The sequence below is a fragment of the Leptodactylus fuscus genome, chromosome 5 (assembly GCF_031893055.1).
Source record: "Leptodactylus fuscus isolate aLepFus1 chromosome 5, aLepFus1.hap2, whole genome shotgun sequence".
Lineage (NCBI taxonomy): Eukaryota > Metazoa > Chordata > Amphibia > Anura > Leptodactylidae > Leptodactylus > Leptodactylus fuscus.
The window spans coordinates 37,016,226-37,037,800 of record NC_134269.1 but is presented as its reverse complement, the minus strand read 5'-3'; the positions used below and the strand labels follow the sequence as shown (position 1 = coordinate 37,037,800).

General features: G+C 42.5%; 1 pseudogene; it reads left to right on the top strand.

Annotated features, from left to right (window-relative positions):
* The first annotated feature begins 19,214 nt into the window (after positions 1 to 19,214).
* LOC142205623 (U2 spliceosomal RNA) lies at positions 19,215 to 19,359 on the top strand (annotated as a pseudogene).
* The last annotated feature ends 2,216 nt before the right edge of the window (positions 19,360 to 21,575 follow it).

Below are 21,575 nucleotides of genomic sequence, written 5' to 3'. Positions count from 1 at the left end.
GGGCCTCCTCAGACCCATTCATTTCCTTCAGTGAGCCCCAGTCTCAAAATGGACAGCTAAAGGATCTGAGCTAATAAATCATTAAATAACAATAATAATAATTCAACTCCCCCCCACCCTTTCCCTAGATCTGAAATAAAAATAACTAAACATGAACAAATTTTACATCACCGGGTCTACAAACAAAAACAAAAGAGCAAAACCACCGTTTCACCTCCATAAAAATTTGAAAGCGATTAAAACATCAGACACTTCCCAAAATGATAGAACTAAAAATTATGTATTGCCCAGCATAATTTTTTATGCATCCCTGTACATACAAACATATTATGGGTGTTAGAATACGGTGACTCCAAGAGTTTTTTTTCTTTGCAAAGTTTCGGAATGTTTTTTTTTTAACGTAAAAAACCCTAAATAAATTTGACATCCCCTAAATGGTAACGACCCAAAGAATACAGGCAGCATGGCAGTTTGGCTACACAGTAAACGGCATAAAAACAAAGCCCATAAGAAAGTCGCAGAAATGCAGTTTTTCTCTAATTCCATCCCATTCAGAATTTTTTTCAACTACCCAGTACATTGTATGGAAAATTAAATGATACCATTACAATGCACAATTTGTCCCGTAAACATTAAGCCTTCTTCCAAAGCGGACCTTGTGGCTAGAGTGAAAGATGTCCGTAGTATGAAATATCTGACGGCATCTCTCCATCACACCATGGATGTCTTTCAGGCCATCTGGTTGTCCTGGGACTCTAATTGTATTTTACGTGGTCTCTGACTCCTTCCTATCTCCCCCCCCTCTCCCTCTCCCCCTTTCCCTTTAACTCACTTTGTTAGCGAATCTTTTTTGATGGTTTGTTTATTTACTATTATGTTACATGTCCAATTTTCTGTTTGTTTACTCTACTTGAAAAATCTTCAATAGAAATTACAGTTTTAAAAAAACATTAAAGGGGTTGTCCCATCACAAGGATCCTATCTATACTGCTTGTTAATGTGGATTTAAGACTTTTCCTAAATACATTGCTTCAGCAAAACTGCTTTGTTTGTCCACTATCTTACTTTATTCAATTCATTGTTGACACAGCCCTTGACTTATCTGCTCAAAAGTCAAGTGATGTATCTGCTGCTCTCAGGGGGGAGGGAGGAGGGGCTAAGTGCAGGGAGCGAGCCTGTGTATCTAGCTATTCCTGTGTCTGCACCATGTGACCTAGCTCCCTGCTCTCAGATAGAGGAGAGGAGCTGCTTTCATTTCTTCTGTTCTCCCAGTTATCAGGCTAGCTAATTCAATTGTGTTCATTATGGCAGAGACAGGCAGTCTCAGTATGTGACACAGAATGGAGTTGCTCCTGCCTGTACTTCATAGTCCAATGTGGGTGGGCGTAGCTAAACGGCAGGTTGCATGTGAAACCCCGCCCTCCAAATGATGCAAGAAACCAGGAAGAAAGAAGATTTTAGAGCAGTGAAGACTGGTGAGTATGCGACGTGGGAATACCCCTTTAAGCCTTCAAATAGCTCTGTGAATGGAAAAATTACAATGTTATGGGGTTTAAACAGGAGAGGCACATCAGGTATCAAGACTAACAGCACTTGTTGCTCAGGAATGGGGGAGACTACAGAAAAAATTCAGTGGCGTGACACCTATTCACAGATGCGAAGAACTTGATGGAGATGGTGAAATGTTCTCTTTAAAGAGGACCTTTCATATCCTCATGCACATGCGATTTTATATACCGCTAGAAAGCCGACGTCTATCTCGTTATGTGCCCCAGGGGAAGAGATATCGGTGCCGTTACTGATATCTCTTCACTGTCAGAAGGGCGTTTCTAATAGTCTAGCTGGGCTGTGAGGAACGCTCCCCCCTGACAGTACTCGTCCATAGCTCTATACTGTCAGAGGGGGTGTTCCTTACTGCCTAGCGATGACACTAAGCTGTGAGTAACGCCCCCCGGTACTAATCTATGGACGATTACTGTCAGGGAGGGAGGAGTCATTCCTCACAGGTTAGCGTCATGGCTGGGCAGTAAGGAACGCCCCCTCTGACAGTACAGGGCTATAGACGAGTACTGTCAGAGTGGCGTTCCTCATACCCTAGCTAGACTGTCAGGGACGTCCTCACGACACCGATATCTCCAGCCCGGGGGCACATAATGGGAAAGCCAACAGTGTGCTGGATTAAGTGCACTGTCAGCTTTCTAGCGGTATATAAAACTGCATGTGCCCGAGAAACATGAAAGATCCTCTTTAAGGGACACTGTGGGTGTCACTGTCATGGGGACACTGTAGGCGGTGTTCTTATTGTAGATGGTGTATGGGACACTCTCATATCTGCTGTGCTGTTCACACTCAGTGACTCAGTTTAGGTTACACAGTCTAATAATATTTGCTTTGTCTCTAATAAAGGGGAATTCAACATCCTGAAAGGCTTTTTATGACTCCTTTTCTGCCAAGACACACAGTCAGGATTACTTCTCATGCCTTGTATTTTATGCCAGGAACAACGATCACTGAACCTTTATTCATTTTAAGTGGTGAATTTCGCCATGCTTGTCACCCTGTAGACAATTCATCTTATTATTTCTGTCATTCCCTCGTATGTCACCTCCTTCTGCACTGGTCTGTGGAATCTGCCCTTTAATCGGGCAAGAGGAATCCAGGCTTTTAGTACTTGTCACCATCCCGAACAGAGAAACAAGTGCAGTGAAACGTCTTTCATTTGACCACCCAAAAGTGGTCTTCTAGGAGGGTGGTCTTCTCAAAGAAGATTTGTAATATTGAAAATCACAGAAAATGTAGTTGGGGTAATGTTTTTGTTTTTTTTGTTTTGTTTTTTCAAATAAGGGGTCTTTTGGAGAGGTTTCACTGTATGAGCAATTCCGCCACATGGTGTTGCTCAATTTGTCCTATCTGTTGTTCACCATATGACTCCTATTGTATGAGATCTTTATGAGGCATCCCACACACAACGGAGTGCGCCCTAGTCTTTTGAGGGGACTTTACATGGAACAGCTTTGACTCATATTTCTTGTATGGGCCATTTATATATTTATACAGTTTTACCCCTTTATACAGTCTCCCTTCAGTGTTCAGGAAAATACTTTGGGAAAGTATTTTAAATACAAAATACTTATGACTGAAGTATTTTAAATACAAATACTAAATACTACTTCAAAAGTATTTTAAAAATACTAAAATACTTGAAAAATTGAAACAAAAAATTTGTTAAAAACAAAAAATGGAACAAACAAATAAAAATCTAATCATTTTATGGGAAAAAATACTGAATTTTTTTTTAATTCCCCTTGCCCGATTAAAGGGCAGATTCCACAGAGGACCTAGCACTGATACTTGAAGTACACGACATATAACAGAGGACACAGCACTGATACTTGGGGTACACGACATATAACAGAGGACACAGCACTGATACTTGGGGTACACAACATATAACAGAGGACACAGCACTGATACTTGGGGTACACAACATATAACAGAGGACACAGCACTGATACTTGGGGTAGACGACATATAACAGAGGACACAGCACTGATACTTGGGGTACACAACATATAACAGAGGACACAGCACTGATACTTGGGGTACACGACATATAACAAATGACCCACCACTGAACCCTGGGTTACACCACTCAATGGCCTCAGCAAAGACTGATACAAAAACTAGTACCATATTGGGACCACAGATGCACCTGCACTGGGGCAGTGTGGGATTTAACCCATAAGTAATGCTTTTTATTTTATCACATTTCCTTTCATAATATGTTTTTTAATCTTTTTAAGAATGATTCATGTCAATGCTGTTTCTCCAGCTCATGTCTGGTCTGTTCCCACATCTCACCCTACATCCATTCTCTCATGAAAGTCCTTGTTAATACTTTCCTTTTCGTCTCGTCCTGTATCCTCACGCCTTCTTTCATCCTATTTCATCATGATACATATCGTCATTTGTCATCTGCTTCTTTCTCATGACTTACTGGCACTCACACAAAGGTGGCTTTCTCTGTGCAGGGGCATGGGCGCATGACCCATACAAAGCCGGAGGGACATTGGGAACAATAAAGGTACAGACAGACAAGAGGGTGACGTACGGTCAGAGGTTTGCTATTGAAGGAAACTGGAGCAGACAAGCAGGGAAAAGCTATACAGTTAAATACCAACCCAGAACCTCACTGCTCCTGCAAAAAATACTAATACTGTATTTTATTTTGCTCATTTTGTGCCTGAAGTCAAAGGTTATTTATTTTGCTGGGGTTTTTTTTCTAAATAAACCTATTTGCTACAGATTTTGTGTCCCTGTCTCTGACTGGTTGGGTCTGCACCACTGCTGCTACTGACCTTCCCCACAATGGATATAAGAAACCTTTTATATATCGTGTAAGATAAAATGCTTCTTTCTCCACTTATCAGACGCCTTTCCTATTAACCCTCTCTATGCTAAACTGCTCCATTCACTGCTCAGATCTGGCTGCAGTTCTTTCAAGTTTATGGAGAGGGGGAAAGGAGGAGGAAGATGAGTGTGTCTAAGAGAGCCGTGGCTAGAGTTAGCAGGAATCCAGATTTCCAAGGTAGGGATAGAACAGTTCATGCCCCAACTTTTCCAGGTGACAATGAATTAGCTCATCCCCCTCAGGGAGTAGGAGAGGGAGGCACTCTGACAGGAGGCATGGCTAAGCACATGCCAGGAGACTCGCTATACAAAGGGCTGGGAATACCTTTTAATTTTTGTGACATGTTGGAACCGAGGAAGCCGGGTGTGTCTAGTCCATCAGAGATCCTCCAGGGTCCATGCAATCAAAATGACTCTAGGTTACCTTTCCAGCTGTAGTAACTGTTGACATCCCATTCCTAAAATGGCAATTTTTTGTGCAGTAGGCTAAGGCCTGGTTCAGATCTGGTATTCCGTTTGCGGAGTCCGCTTGGGGCCCCCTTGAACAGAATGCCAAACAAATTAAAAAGCGGTGAGCAATGAAAGCAAACAGACCCCATAGACTGTAATGGGGTCCGTATGTTTTCCGTGTGGTGTCCACACAAATCATGCAGAGAGGAAATTAGTTCTTGCAGTAATTTTTTCTCTGCATGACTTGTGCGGACATCGCATAGAAAACACACAAATCCCATTATAGACTATGGGGTCTGTGTGCTTTCATTGCTCACCGCTCAGGATTAATGCTGGGAAGACCAAGGAGATGGTGGTGGACTTTAGTAAACGGAGGAGTGCTCCGACCCCGGTGGAGATCCAAGGAACATGTATTGAGATAGTCAGGACCTATAAGTATCTGGGTGTGCTCCTCAATAATAAACTAGACTGGGCTGATCACCTGGAGGCGCTGCACAGAAAGGGCCACAGCAGACTCTACCTGCTCAGGAGGCTGAGGGCCTTCGGAGTCCAGGGGACACTTCTTAGGGCCTTCTTCAACTCTGTGGTTGCCTCAGCCATCTTTTTCAGTGTGGCCTGCTGGGGGAGCAGTATATCAACCAGGGACAGAAATAGACTTGACAGGCTGATCAGGAGGGCCAGCTCTGTCCTGGGGAGCCCCCTGGACCCAGTACAGGTGATGGGTGACAGAAGGATACTGTCCGTGGTGACCTCCATGCGGGAGAACAAATCCCACCCCATGTATGAGACCTTGATGGCACTTGGCAGCACTGTAAGTGACCGTCTGCTTCACCCCAAGTGTGAGAAGGAGCTATCGCAGGTCCTTCCTTCCAACCGCGACCAGGCTGTATAATCTACATCAGGCCAAGCGAAGATCACTCCGCACAGAGAACTAATGATTATGAATGTCCTCCTTCTTTCTTCTCTGTTCCTTAGCTGCTCTGTTCCTTAGGACTCCTAGTATATCTTCTCTTCTCAGCTTATGTGTGTCTACTACTTCTGTAATATTTACTGTGTATTATCATTAGCATTACTATGCAGCTGAAACATACTGAAATTTCCCCACTGTGGGACTATTAAAGGATTATCTTATCTTTAATGCGTTTGGTATTCTGTTCGGGGGGGCCCAAGCGGACACCCCAAACGGAGTACCGAACACAGATGTGAACCAGGCCTTATGTTGCAAGGATGTATATACTCGTTTTTGCTGGGCTATAGGTGGAGCGCCCAGACATACTGTATAGTCTAAGGGCGGCCCAGAACTGGCTAAGAAAGCTTTTCTACAGTATTCCTGTATTTATTGTCAGCCCTCAGTACTCTTGATTGTAGTCTGTAGTTACTGGTAAATGACCATAGACTTATATCCAAGAGCTTTTCCATGGCACACATTGCACACTGTATCATCTCTCTGTGACGTTTACAGCTAGTATACTGTATATACTCTGTGCATTGCTCCTTTGTTACTTCCGCTGCATCACTTCACTTTGCCTGCGACTTCCTGCCTTGGTGACCACAATCTGAGTATGATTAGCCGCATATACAGATGTGATGATAGGAAGTATCACCTGCAATACCATAAACTACAATACAGCTTACCATGGGTTCCTCATACTCAACAACAGGAAGACACCACAAAAAAAGTTCATCTTGAAGTACACGTGCACCGTACATTTTCTGACATATCATTATAAAATAATAGTGAGGGCAGAGGCATATAGGCAGTGGTTAAATCGGGCATAAATGTGTCTGAAGGGAATGTGTGGAACATAAAAAACACAGTTACTTACCTCTCCTGGCTCTGGAAGGCTTCGGGTCTACTTGGTGACATCCAGACGTCACATGGGCTGGGGCTTGCATCTTTATGCATCGCAACACAAGCCCCTGCTCACGTGACGTCCGGCGTCCTGTACATCTGTGCAGAGTGCGCCAGAGCCAAGGAGAGGTAAGTAACAGTGCTTTTGTATCCTCCCCGGGCCCTGGGTCTTCGATTATTATACTCGGGTCTGAAAAGACCCCAGAGTATAATAATTGTTCATGAGTGTCCACAATGGGGCATAATACTGTGTGCAGGGGCCATTATGGGACATAATACTGTGTGCAGGGGCCACTATGGGGCATCATACTGTGTGCAAGGGCCACTATGGAGCACAATACTGTGTGCAGGGGCCACTATGAGGCATAATACTGTGTGCAGGGACCACTATGGGGCATAATACTGTGTGCAGGGGCCACTATGGGGCATAATACTGTGTGCAGGGGCCACTATGGGGCATAATACTGTGTGCAGCAGCCGCTATGGGGCATAATACTGTGTGCAGGGGCCACTATGGGGCATCATACTGTGTGCAGGGGCCACTATGGGGGATAATACTGTGTGCAGGGGCCACTATGGGGCATAATAATGTGTGAAGGGGCCACTATGAGGGATAATACTGTGTGCAGGGGCCACTATGGGGGATAATACTGTGTGCAGGGGCCACTATGGGGCATAATACTGTGTGCAGGGGCCACTATGGAGAATAATACTGTGTGTAGGGGCCACTATGGGGTATAATACTGTGTGCAGGGGCCACTATGGAGAATAATACTGTGTGCAGGGGCCACTATGGGGTATAATACTGTGTGCAGGGGCCACTATGGAGAATAATACTGTGTGTAGGGGCCACTATGGGGTGTAAATTATACCCCATAGTGGCCCCTGCACAAAATATTATAATAGTGTGTGCAGAAATGGGGGGATGGGCTTTTGTCTGTCATGGTCTTCGGCGGGGGGAAATTTCCCAATTTAAGCATTGCATATATTGGTGGGTCCTCTGCACAAAGAATCATATGTAGACTCCTGACACATCATAGAAAGGCCTCCTTACAAACTTGCCAACAGTCCTGAATTTGCCAGAATTTTCCTGGTAGACAATCCTTATAAATTCAGAATTGATCCGCTCTGTTTGAAGCACCTCCACTTCATAGACCATGTGAGGTCACGTTCATTGGTTAATGTCCTCTTTGCAGCTTAGTCCCATTCAAGGGAATAGGCTGAGCTAAGATACCAAATACAGTCACTATACAATTGTATGGCATTGTGCTTGGTGGGTAGAGAAGAGGCTGCAGCACATACGCAAATGTTATGGCCGCCCATGACCTTCAGTTGATGACTTCATCAGTTTTTTGGGGTTTTTTAGTATGGGAGGAACGCAGGAAGAACATACAAACTCGCAACATGCAGATGTTTTTGTCCTTGGCAGGATTCGAATCCAGGACTCCAGTGCTACAAGGCTGCAATACTAGCCACTGAGCCACTGTGTTGCCCCTGACATAATTTATTAAGCCTGGAAAGTCCCTTTAAACATCTAAACCAATTCTTTAGCTGTTCCCTGTCACATGAGGCCGTCCGTTCCCTATTTTAGTAGTAGTTCAATGTCGGATTAAACAGGATGTTGAAATTGTTTGGGCAAACATAGTCTGGGAAATCTAGTCTGACAGCGTGACAGGGTAGCGTGTATTAGGTTTGACTTGTATGACCTGAAGCTGGAACATGACAGAACAGGATACAAGATGGCTTCTGCACAATGCAGTATTTACACAGTCCTTTTATTTATGGAGTCCTGTTTATTCATCCCGGAGGGCTCGTGTCACATTTTACGTGACAATTGCAGTCTCTACCACTATAAACATTTCATACCGTCCCTGCTCTCAGTATTATTCACACGATTCAAGCTATCGTATAACCATGTTCCTTTCCTGGTATTTGCAGCACAGAATACAGTGATTCCTTGGAAGACAGCCGACACCAGAGCTGCTACACTGCAGACAGCGAAGGATGTTAAAGGGCGTCCGATGGGATAAAATGTCCTAGAAATGGGTTGAAGAACTGAGTTAAAAAATGACTTTTCACCCATCACTTTTGTTCCCTGGGATCTGGAGACTATAGGTCAAATTACCGACTCCAACTCCTCTATTTTCTCATCATCTGACCGCCATGGCCACCATTTTTGGAGGAGTTGGAGTCAGACAGACGCAATAAAGCTCCTCTAATTGACGAAAAAAGCATTGATAATAGCAATAATCTATGCATCTAATTAATTACACAAAATTAATCGTTATATAACATAATATATTAAAAATAATTAATTATTTTATTTGAAGCGGGAGTCAGAGTTGGTAGCATTTTGAATTCTGACCCCACGACTCTGACTCCTCAACCCTGGTAGTTCCGGTGAACCCTTCTGGGCTCTATTTTCTGTAATGGCTTTCCTGTGGGTCAAAAGGGGACCAAAAAGCAGGGACTCGGTAAGTGTCGGAACATCACGGGGATCAGTGAGGTGGGTAATGCTTATTTTATATTTTTTAGCCCATCCCACCATTTTATCCCACCAGACAACCCCTTTGACCTAAATGTAAGCAAAACAAATCAGAATGTAGAGCTTTGGAAAATATTGTAAAATTTTCCAGCTACCCAAATATCGTAAATGATTTTCTTAGCACACATACCTTGACATCCTTTAAACATGTTTATGTCAATGCAGGCAGGAAGGAAACCAGGCTCCAGTAATATCTTATCCTAGGAGTAAGCACAAGTGACCTCCGGAAAAATCCAAACCAGCGCAACACTTCAGTCTGACATATAAATATTCAAGGGTTCCTACAATTCTGGCAGTCTGTTATTTGTCAGAAGGGATTTTTGACAGCAGGCTGGTTACAGGGTGTCCTGCTGTTGGTGCCCCCAAAATAAGGCTGTCCATAGACCACAGCTGCCATCTGGATATGATCCTTCAGATATGTTATCTCACGGCTCGTTCACATCTGCGACCGATCTCCGTCTGTTGGGTTTCCGTCTTCTGCAGACAGAAGATGGAAACCCAACAGTGCTTGGCCATGAGCGCCTGTGAGCGTTTTGTGCTCTCTGCGGCGAAATGGGTTTTTTAACCAGACACAAAGTAATGCATGTCTGACTTTGTGTCTGGTTAAAAAAACCAGTTTCGCCGTGGAGAGCCCAAAACGCTCACTGGTGCTTATGGCCAGACACTTTCCAAACCCATTCAATGGGTTTGAAAAATGCCTGCAGGTTTCCGTCTCCTCTCCAGTTTTGGGCAGGAAACGGAAACCTGCAGAACGGAGACCGGGACGCAGATGTGAACCCGGCCTTACAACTGGAAAATGTTCATGCACAAAATAATATCTGGACAAAAAAGTAATGCATTTAATTTAAAAATGTTTCTGCCTGAAAATCCTCTCCAACCACAAGGTGTCTCCCTTCTAGCTAACTTGCAGTTCACTCCCTGTTACAAGGGAAGTTACGTCATTCGTTATCTTCAATATCAAGACATGTTCACAGTGAGTGAAGGGAGGGGGGTCTATTTTTCTTCAAATAGTAAATGGAGAGCGGAGAAGCTGAGTGTCCCAATGTCCTCTATAAGTCTGAGAGGATTCTACAATGTAATCAGAATTTACTATGTATTTCTATATACTTGTGACTAGCAGTTTGTGTTATCGCTGGTGGGATGTTGTTAACAGACATGAATCAGATTTCCTTATAGTGCTCTAATTCTGCGTCAGGGACACGTTTAGCTGCATTATAGCCCAGAGTCCCTGGATCAAATATATTATGGTAAAGAAACCCCTAGTAGTAGAAGTAATGGATAGGTGAAGGGGTACACTGCTCCTTATAATACAGGCCCATAGCCTGAGAGAGATATGTAAAATGTGCTGCAGCCATAATAGGGCTATTAGCAACAGGAAAAACTGATAGGATACCATGTGTGAAGGGCCTTTGGATGCCTTGGGGCGCCCCCACTGCACTTGATCCCCACTCACATATTTTAAAAATTGGCTTTTTCAAGGAAATGGTATATGTATTGGATTATCTAAAAGTATGACAGTACTTAACCACTTCAGTACCAGGCCAATTTATGGTTCAGGACCAGACACATTTTAGTTTTTGTTTTTTTTGTATGTTTCCTTTAGAGGGCTGTAACATTTTTATCATTTGGGTTATTCAACTAATTTCTGTGGGGTTTTTTCGGTGACACATAGGGTTTGATTTTTATCTTGTTTTTAGTTTTGTCTGTGTTTTATTTATTTTTTTATATCCAGGAAAATATAAACAAAAGAAGACGGAAAGCGTGTCTGGTTTTAACTTTTAATTTTTTATTTATTTAATAACACTTTATTTAAAAAAAAAAAAAAAAAAAAACTTTTTAAGGCTGAGGCCCCATGTTGCGGAAACACAGTTTTTTTTTGTTTTGTTTTTTTGGGGGGGGAGTTGCGTTTTTTTGAGCCAAAGCGAAGCATGGCTACAAAAAGAATGGGGACTCTATAAAAAGTTCTTATACTTCTCCCTTCTGCTCAATCCACTCCTGACTTTGGCTCAAAAAACAACAACAACAAAAGGTGCAACAAAAAAGGCTGCATTTCCGGAATGTGGGGCCTCAGCCTAAAATAGTGTTTCCTCTCCGTTACGGTAATTTTTATTTTGTATGATGTCATCGGGGGGTGGGACTAGAACCTGTAATAAGGATATCTTATTGATGTATTATCTATTTATTGATTTTTTACTTTTCTATTCATTCTTTTTTTTACATTGTGATCCCATAAGGTCATAATAGACCATTGGGGACATCTGATCACTTTTTTTTTTTTTTTGGGGGGGAGAAGCTGATTTCCTCTGTAATTGGAGCTGGTACATTTAGCCCCCGTTACAGGAGGAATACACTCTCCTGCCTATGATTGTCTGAGTTGATCTGGGTCCTGTAGGGTCCAGCAGCAATAACCTCTAATATACTCTGATCCCAGCGGATCACGTGACGTCTACATCAAAGCAGAGCTGCATCACAGCGGTGCCAATAGCTGTGTATACAGCACTCATTGAGCGCTGTGTACACAGCAATCGGGAAGGCAGGGACAGTAATAAACCATCCCTGCATTCTCTATGGGGGCTGTGGCTGTAGTAACAGCCAGCTCCCTGTTCAGCTGCAGCTGCTGAAAACTGCTTGGCTGCACCAATAACCACAAGGCAACCACTTCCGGATGTATATACTCTATGGGCAGTCCAGAAGTGGTTAATATAACCTCCCTTACAATGTACTTTGGTTGGTCCGGTATTGAATTTTCCAATGACAGACTTACTTTAAGTGAAGAACAGAACGTACTCATATGTGTCCCAATTTTAATGACCTCTTGTTTCTCATGATTTTTTTGGACCTGTATGTGAGTGACTCTAGATTAAAATGCAGAGAGCAGATAAAGTTACAGCATATACCGCAATAAAAGAAAGTATTCGGGGAATTGACTTATGTAAATACACTCCTTTTTCATTAAGCAAACAGATCATAAGTAGTGGGTTCACATGGCCTACAGGCATATCGTATGTATTATGTTTCCTCAAGGCCTGAAGGCCGGCGGCTGCTCAAAGTCTCCTCTTACCAGTTGTTGTAGAGATGTGTCTGCTGCTAGAGCTCTGTGTGCCATTGACCTGGTCTCTAATCTGAGCTGCTGTTAACCTGCGATTTCTGAGGCTGGTGACTCGGATGAACTTATTCTCCGGAGCAGAGGTGACTCTTGGTCTTCCTTTCCTGGGGCGGTCCTCATGTGAGCCAGTTTCTTTGTAGCGCTTTATTGTTTTTTGCTACTGCACTTGGGGACACTTTCAAATTTTATCCAAATTTTCGGACTGACTGACCTTCATTTCTTAAAGTAATGATGGCCACTCGTTTTTCTTTACTCAGCTGCTTTTTTCTTGCCATAATACAAATTCTAACAGTCTATTCAGTAGGACTATCCGCTGTGTATCCACCTGACTTCTGCACAACACAACTGACGGTCCCAACCCCATTTATAAGGCAAGAAATCCCACTTATTAAACCTGACAGGGCACACCTGTGACGTGAAAACCATTTCCGGTGACTACCTCTTGAAGCTCATCAAGAGAATGCTAAGAGTCTGCAAAGCAGTAATCATAGCAAAAGGTGGCTACTCTGAAGAACCGAGAATATAAGACAGATTTTCAGTTGTTTCACACTCTTTTGTGAAGTATATAATTCCACATGTGTTAATTCATAGTTTTGATGCCTTCAGTGTGAATCTACAATTTTCATCATCATGAAAATACAGAAAACTTATTGAATGAGAAGTTGTGTCCAAACTTTTGGTCTGTACTGTATATATATATATATATATATATATATATATATATACACACACACACACTAGTATATATATTCTCTTATGTAAAGCATCTTTGTCTCATGTAAGGTATAGACAGCAGTGAGGGTCCATATCACAGGGGAATTTCGTCACACACAGAAGGCTGCCCCCTTAGTGTCCCCCAAAGTATAATGCTCTCCTTAATGATGGCACACAGTATATTGTCCGCTAAGCTCCCCCAGACAATATAATGGCTGTACTCCAAGCCCACGCAGTACAGGGCCTAGGAAGTAAGAAGGGAGGGTGTTTCTCTGTACTCACCACTATTAGGACTCCCTGCAGGAGGTCCTAGAAGAGGTCCCAGGAGAGGTGAGTAGTGAGAAGCCTACTTACTGCTCACACCCTGGGCTCTGTCAGCATCCATTACTGATGGATAGTTAGTTACCAAGCCTCCATTTCTTGGTGGGCCTGGGTCAGCAAAGAGGGGGTTTTAACCATGAAATCACCTCCTTTTGTACATCCCTGAGCATATTAATTTCTGAGGATTGCCAGAAGAGTAAAGCATCTTTTATCATACTACACCTTCATAAAGTATCATACAGGTGACTACTGTAACTCCTTACTAATCGGTCTTCCCCTCACTAAACTTTCCCCTCTACAATCTATTCTGAATGCAGCGGCCAGGCTCATCTATCAGGCTAGACGCTACAGCGATGCCTCTGGTCTGTGCCAGTCACTACATTGGCTGCCTATTCATTATAGAATAAAATATAAAGTTATCACCCTCATCCACAAGGCTCTCCATAATGCCGCACCTCCCTACATTTCCTCCCTCATCTCTGTCTACCGCCCAACCGTGCTCTCCGCTCACTCAATGACCTAACACTTACATCCTCTATTATCAGAACCTCCCACGCTCGTATACAAGACTTCTCCCGAGCTGCACCACTTCTCTGGAATGCTCTACCCTGGACAATCAGATTAACTCCCAATTTCTAGTTTCAAACGCAAACTAAAGACACATCTTTTCAGACAGGCCTATCACAATGTCTAACGTAAACCCTTCCATACTATAATTAGAATCCCCAAAATTTAACCCTCCTCTGTCCCCGCTCCCACATTACATGATGCCATCTCAGGCTAACTTTATTTGTCCAAGCTCCATCCACATGTTACAGGACACCACTAGTGATGGCTCATAAAGTTTTATGTTTGTGTAATGACAGTCACCTCTATTACAAAATTGTCTGACCTCTGCATAAGCAATGCCGCCCCTCCTACCTCTTGTGTCATCCCCTCTACCTCAGATTGTAAGCTCTTGCGAGCAGGGCCCTCAGTCCCATTGTGTGAAATGACGTTCTTTGTTATGTATCTTTCTGTATTTGAACCCAACTAATTGTACAGCGCTGCGGAATATGTTGGCGCTATAGAAATAACATTTATTATTATTATTACAGGTGTTTGGTTTTGAGGATCCTTGTGGTCATCTGACTGCCATGAGTCCAGCCGCGATCACTTGACAATGGCTCTTTTCTCTGGCTTTTCTTTGTCCTGTCTGACTTTTTTACCTGGATATGTATTCCTATGTACATCACCAAGCACAACAAATTGAGAGTCTTTTCTAAGCCAAGTTTAATGGAAACGAAAGTTTTACATCAATTCTACTCTGCCCACTAAGCAAACAACATGTTCTTGAACAATAGATATATATCTGTCATGATTTCCAACCCAGACAAGAGATTGTTATCGGAGTTCACATGCATACAGTCTATAAGGCACCGGAGTAGTTTTCGTAATCCCTTAGCATGGCGGACAGTTTTCAACCTGTACATTCAGATAACATAGAATTCAGACTTTAGGTTTGTAGCCCTCTTTAAGGCTAAGGCCCCACGTACCGTCCGGCAGCAAAAAAACGTAATTTTTAATTTTACTTACGGAAATGCTGCATTTTTCCCATAGACTTATATGGGCTCAGAAAAATGAAACGGAAAATCAGCGAAAAGGGGAAGGTACTTTTGTGTATCATTTTTGGCTATGTTTCGGTACATGTGGCCTTAGCCTTAAGGGACTGTTCATTGTCCAAGCACTTTTGTAGCTCAGCTGGCAGACTATAGCTAGAGGTATGGGCGATCATTAAAAACACACAATAATTCTCGGCAGGACCATACGCCAAAATGTAGTAAGGTTATCCCATGTTCATCAGTGCTGTGTAAAGTGTGATCACTTTGAATGCATCCCACGATGGACGTACAAAGAGTTCTGAGAGTCATCTGGGGTCTTCATACTCAGGTCCACCGGCAGCAGTAAAGTCTAAGCACAGTGGATTATGGCAGAGCAATGATCTGCATTCACATTTGGATTGTCAATCATGGATGAAGATTGCTCCGTCAATATTCACAGGTCTTATTAGGTAAGGCGTCTTTGTCCCTCTATGGTATCCCACGTGTTGAGAGCTCAGAGAGTCAACCAGTCCTCTAAGCAGTTCAGTTGCCTGTCTCTGTCGTTGTTGATGCCTCCTCACCCCCACTAAACTGAGTAGCGATAATAATAATGACAATAATTAGAACCAAAGCGACGATTCCTCCAGCAATAATGTACCACCGCCATTTCTCCCAACGCGTTTTACGTTCCACTGTTTGGGCTGTCTTCTGGAAGCTGCTGGCCTGTAGGTGGAAATATGGTGTTACTATCTATGTAGGTATAATCTCTTCTGCATATAAAAGCACAGGACGCCTGTCCTTCAATACAATCTTTATGTTCAAAGGTTGGGAGACAACAAATCTGAACTTTACTTTCCAGAGGTATTCTCGTCTCAACATCTATGGCATATAAACAGGATATACTATAAATGTATGGGTCCCACCTCTCGTACCTGCTCCTCTGCCTAAAATGGGGGTTCCTCAATCCCCACCCTCACATTTTGGCAGCGAATGAATAGCCACTTAATCACCATTGAGGAATATCCCCAACATCTTCTAGCTTGAGCTCATATAGAAGGAACTATAGGATTTCTCAAGCAGGTACTTAAAATTTACATAACTGAACAGTACAGGTGAATATACAAAACTTAGTAATATATCTTACTGGCTGGTACCCGCGACTTCGTCTGCAGTGATTGTAGCAGTGGGTATATACAGGCGCGGGTAAGGTTTTCGTAGTGTGTATAAGGTATGGGATATGAAATGTAAGTTTGTATCTTGTTTTTTCTGTAATTCAGAGAATACGTGAGACTTTTGTGTTGAAGTTAATTTGTATTTCAGCTGCTATATATACGGTGTTGTGAGAAACTTTACATAGTGACTTTGAGACTGAGGTATTTGAAGTTAACCCTTTCCCGCCGATGGCATTTTTTGATTTTCGTTTTTGACTCCCCTCCTTCTAAACCCCATAACTTTTTTATTTCTCCGCTCCCAGAGCCATATGAGGTCTTAATTTTTCTGGGACAAATTTTTCTTCATGATGCCACCATTATTTATTCTATATAATGTACTGGGAAGCAGGGAAAAAATTCAGAATGGGGTGGATTTGAAGAAAAAATGCATTTCTGCGACTTTCTTACGGGCTTTGGTTTTACGGCGTTCACTGTGCAACCAAAATGACATGTCCCCTGTATTCTGTGTTTCATTACGATTCCGGGGATACCAAATTTATATGGTTTTATTTACATTTTGACCCCTTAAAAAAATCCAAAACTGTGTTAAAAATTTTTTTTTTGAAAAGTCGCCATATTCCGACAGCCGTAACTTTTTTATACATGCGTGTACGGGGATGTATAGGGCGTCTTTTTTTGAGGGACCGGGTGTACTTTTTAGTTCTACCATTTTCGGGAAATGTTATTGCTTTGATCACTTTTTATTAAAATTTTTATCAGAATCAAAACAGTGAAAAAACGGCGGTTTGGCACTTTTGACCATTTTTCCCACTACGGCGTTTACTGAACAGGAAAAATATTTGTATAGCTTTGTAGAGCGGGCGATTTCGGACGCGGGGATACCTAACATGTATATGTTTCACAGTTTTTAACTACTTTTATATGTGTTCTAGGGAAAGGGGGGTGATTTGAATTTTTAATCCTTTTTATTTGTTTTTATATTTTTTTTTTACTTTTTTTTAAACTTTTTTTTTTGCATTTATTAGACCGCCTAGGGGTATTGACATGGGTGGGCGGTGTCGCGGATTGTCAGAGCGGTGGGGGTCGGCAAACATGGCTGCTCCGGAGCGTTAAAGAGAGCCTCCTGGAGTATCGTTAAGGTGAGGGGCAAAGTGGTAAAGTATATGTATATGAGATTGTGTGGGGTTAGGGGCTAGGCTGTAGAGGGCAATATGAATTTTGTGGCTTGCTATGGTCCAAAGTGTGTGAGATTGCAGAGATGGTGGTGTGAGTTTGGGTTTTGTGGGGGTCCTGGCACAAACGTATGTGCGCTATTGTGACGAAAAGTAGCCTATTGCGCAATCGGGTGTATTAACTACGTTTGTGGAAAATTTCAGCCAAATCGGTCGAGCAGGTTTTGTGTGATTGAGGAACAAACATCCGAACATCCAAACACACAAACTCACAAACTTTCACATTTATAATATTAAAAGGATTAAAGAAATATGTTTCCTTCTCCACTTGTCAAGCTGATCTACTTCTCTCATAGAAGTCTATGGAGAGGGGAGGAGGAGAAGACTGCTGGAAAATTCACACTCTGACTATCTAGTTATATAATGCTCTATCACTGCACAGAATGAGGCATTAAATCTATAGCCGCCAGCAACCTCCTCCTCTCCATAGACTTCTGTGTGTAAGGCTGAGTGCAGAGATGGATTACATTAATGATAAGAACATGAGTGAAGGGAAGGAGGAGGAATCATATTTCTTATATTCAAAGTTTCTATAATTGGAGGTACGCTTTAAGGTAATGTTAAAAACGCTACGTACCATATTCTTAAGTTCATCTACGCGAACGTCTAGATTTTCAAGCTTTCCTTCCCTCTCAAACACTTTTTGCACATTGTCTTTCATTAATATGGCCACCTCTTCAGCAGTGCGCTGACACTCCTCCAGCTTCTGGGACGTCTGGAATTGAAAGAGAAAAACATATGAAGAATAACATCTGGGTAAGTTTTTAGGAAAATTGTGAAAAACCTGCAAACAGCTGAATTGATCACCAGTATACCCCGACTCACTGAGGCTACTTGTCCCTGTCCCTTTACTGCCCTCAGGTCTTCTCTTGTGCTGCACCAGGCCCTTAAACTTGCTAATAACATTCAGCATATCCTCCAAACATCCTCCAAATTTTTTTTTCGAGATACTTATGTTACATAATTGTATTATATTTGCATCCACAAGTCATGGCCTATACGCACCCCTGACCCGGTCACATATACTGCTATGCTCTACATTGTTGTCCTTGACCTTGTTCCGCACTTTGCATCACTGGACATTGTAGATCTGTGTTTGCACATACACTGGCTGGGGGACTGCAGCCATTCATGCAGTTTATTGGCTGGCTCTCTGTCCAAAAAATTGCACTTTGTACCCATGAAGTTAGTCAATGGATATTGATAGGCATCTGTGGCAATAACAAGAACATTACAGCTGTTGTGGTTATGCTGAAAAATATTGTGGACCCTCATGACTATTTTATACTATGTTTTTAAAATATTTTATATTTTAAAAACATTATCCGAAGAAAAGGTCCTGAGGCTTTATCGGAGTTTCAAAGGGATATACTTCCCAAAAAAGACTAGGGTCAGGGGATAATCATACACATTAGGGAGAGTGTGTGCCTACATAGGCAGTAAGGAGACTTACAAGTCATTCCTGCTCCGCTACGGATTCTGGGTAAAAAATATGCAAATCTTTTCTCCAGGATTGCCCTCTAGAGGGCAGCCCCCTTAACATCATGCATGACTCAGTTAATAAGTCTACTAGCATGATGCGGATTTAATTGCCAAATTAGTATTTCTATTCCAAAAGGAACAGAATAGATTTGCATATTTTTTTACCCAGAATCCCTAGCGGAGCAGGAATGACTTGTAAGTCTCCGTACGCCTATGTAGGCACACACTCTCCCTAATGTGTATGATTATCCCTTAACCCTGGTCTATAGTCTCTCACTTTGCCAAATCAGTATCCCTTCGCTGTGCTGAGGAGGTCCAAAAGACCGAAACAGTGCTGTCCATAGCTGTGTATCGCTTCTCGGCCTTTTGGCTAAGATCAAGTGTAGTATCTGTTCTTATCAGAAGCAGAAAGTAGTAGACTTATTAACTGAGTCATGCATGATGTTAAGGAGGCTGCCCACAAGAGGGCAGCATACAGAGTGCACTGTTCTCCTAATTACATCCTGGAGAATAGATTTGCATATTTTTTACCCAAAAAAAGACTAAGCATTCCCAACCACTTTGTGATCCAGGGGTACATGCCCCCAGGTCTACCATTGCAATGCTCTCCACATTTGGTTGTATCAGCATCACCCCTGACAGTGCCACATGGTGTTTTAGTTTTGGCCAACACTCTATGAGCTTGGATTGTCCACAATAACTTGCAAGGAGGCTGGGGAAGGTGAAAAAATTACTCACCTATCCCGAGTGAACCGGTGTCTCCCACTGTGGTCTTGTCCTGCTGCTCAGGGGCTTGTTTTGGCGGAAGTTCCCACTGCACGTAACCAGTGAGGCCAATCAGCAGCCTAAGTAAAGTAAGCAAGACGTCACTCGCATACAAAACCTGTGACGTCCCAATTCCTTTGCTGAGGCCACTGATTGGACTTCTTGGCTTTTTTGACTCTTGCCAAAAAAAAAAAAAAAAAGACCCCGGAGCAGCAGGGCTAGAAAGCATTGGGAGACACAAGAGCAACAGGGACAGGTGAGGGTTTTTTTTTTTTTTTGTTTTTTTACTTTCCCGGTTATCCTGGACTACCCCTTTAATTTTCATTACAGTAGAAGAGATCATAGTTGACCTACACACAATGATCATACAACTTTAGAACAATAAACCATTACCAAGCTTTGCGCTCACTTTCATTTCTGGGAACTACTGCTCAATATGACAACTTGTGCAACCAGACACTTAAGTAAATGTCTCGGAAGGAAAACCCCCACATCTATTATAAGAAACAAACAAGTTTCATTGGCTATCATCCCTTGTGTCTGTGGGCACACAGCCAGTGACTGTGTGGGTGCAACAATGGTACTGATCTACTGAAAACGGGAGTCCTGGTGAGTCCTCTTTGGACAACCCCATTCTAGAGGTCCTGTTAGAGGGACTGTCCTGGATAACAAAAGGAGTCTGTTTTTTTTGTTTGTTTTTTTCTCCAGAAAACAAATATATAATTTGTAACAACAACAACGTGATGTTGTTTACATGACAGAGTTCATAGGCTGAGTGTTAGCCTCAAGGGCCATCACATGTCCATAATCTTTAACGGACCTATCCGCACAACCGTCTATGTGAAAGATCCGAGAAAAACAGAACCTGTCCTAGATCCCTCAATAGTCTCATGTGCAGGACTCTATCAAGTGAATGTAGCCTAAATTCATTGTCTAACCCCATGGGAAACTCCAGGTTTCCCAAGAGACATGTTTTTAGAACTGAGATAGGGAAGTGTTTCAGCAATTTCTTCAAACAGACAATGGTGTGTTGTGCGACTGATGGTGTTACTTTTGCAACATGGCATATTTACTGTGAAGCAGAGGATCTAACCTTCATGGAAGGCGCCACTCCAAAGAGGAACTAAAGTTGTGGAAATAAGCCTTCTAAGAAAGTTATAAGTAAGGATCGCGGCTAGCTGTATGAGCCAAACGTAACCCTGAAATTTCCCAATACCCATCTTATGGAGAAACCAGTCAAGTGCCAACAAAGTGTGTTGCCCGCTGGCTGTGGATGGCTCCCAAACCTATGCAGTTACAAATGTTGTTGACCATCACTTTACTCCTAATCCCACCTGAGATGTTCTAATGTAATGGAACAAGGAGTCTGTCTAGTAGTGAAAACCTTGGATATTAGCATCCAGATCTACAATAGAGACATCCGTCTCTACGAACCCGGATCATTGGGATCTTACCCATTCTTGAATACCAGTTTGGCATAAGATAAGATAATGCTTTAATAGTCCCACCATGGGGAAATTCAGTGTGTTATAGCAGTATGGCTAATACAATAATATATTACAAGAAAGAACAAATACAAGCTCAGAATAGCAGAAAGAAAAGATACTAGAAGTCATAGGAACTAAGAAGAAAGAAAGACTCAGGATCATTTAGTTCTCTTTGCGGAGTGATAAGCTTCACTGATGGTAGTTGGGATACATCCAATATGGGGAACATTGTTGAAATAGCTCAGCAGAGATGGGAAATTTGATTCCCACGTGCTTTGTAGAATTCCCCTGTGCACACCTATCTAGATCAAGGGAGTTGCCCTGGTGCAGGCACCTCATTGTTTACTTGATTTACTCCGTAGTGATATCATTATTCTGTCAAAGAGGGAAGTGACACATGATCTAAGGAAAGTTGCCACTTACTTTGAACCTCAGGGTTTTCTTTGTATAGATTATGAA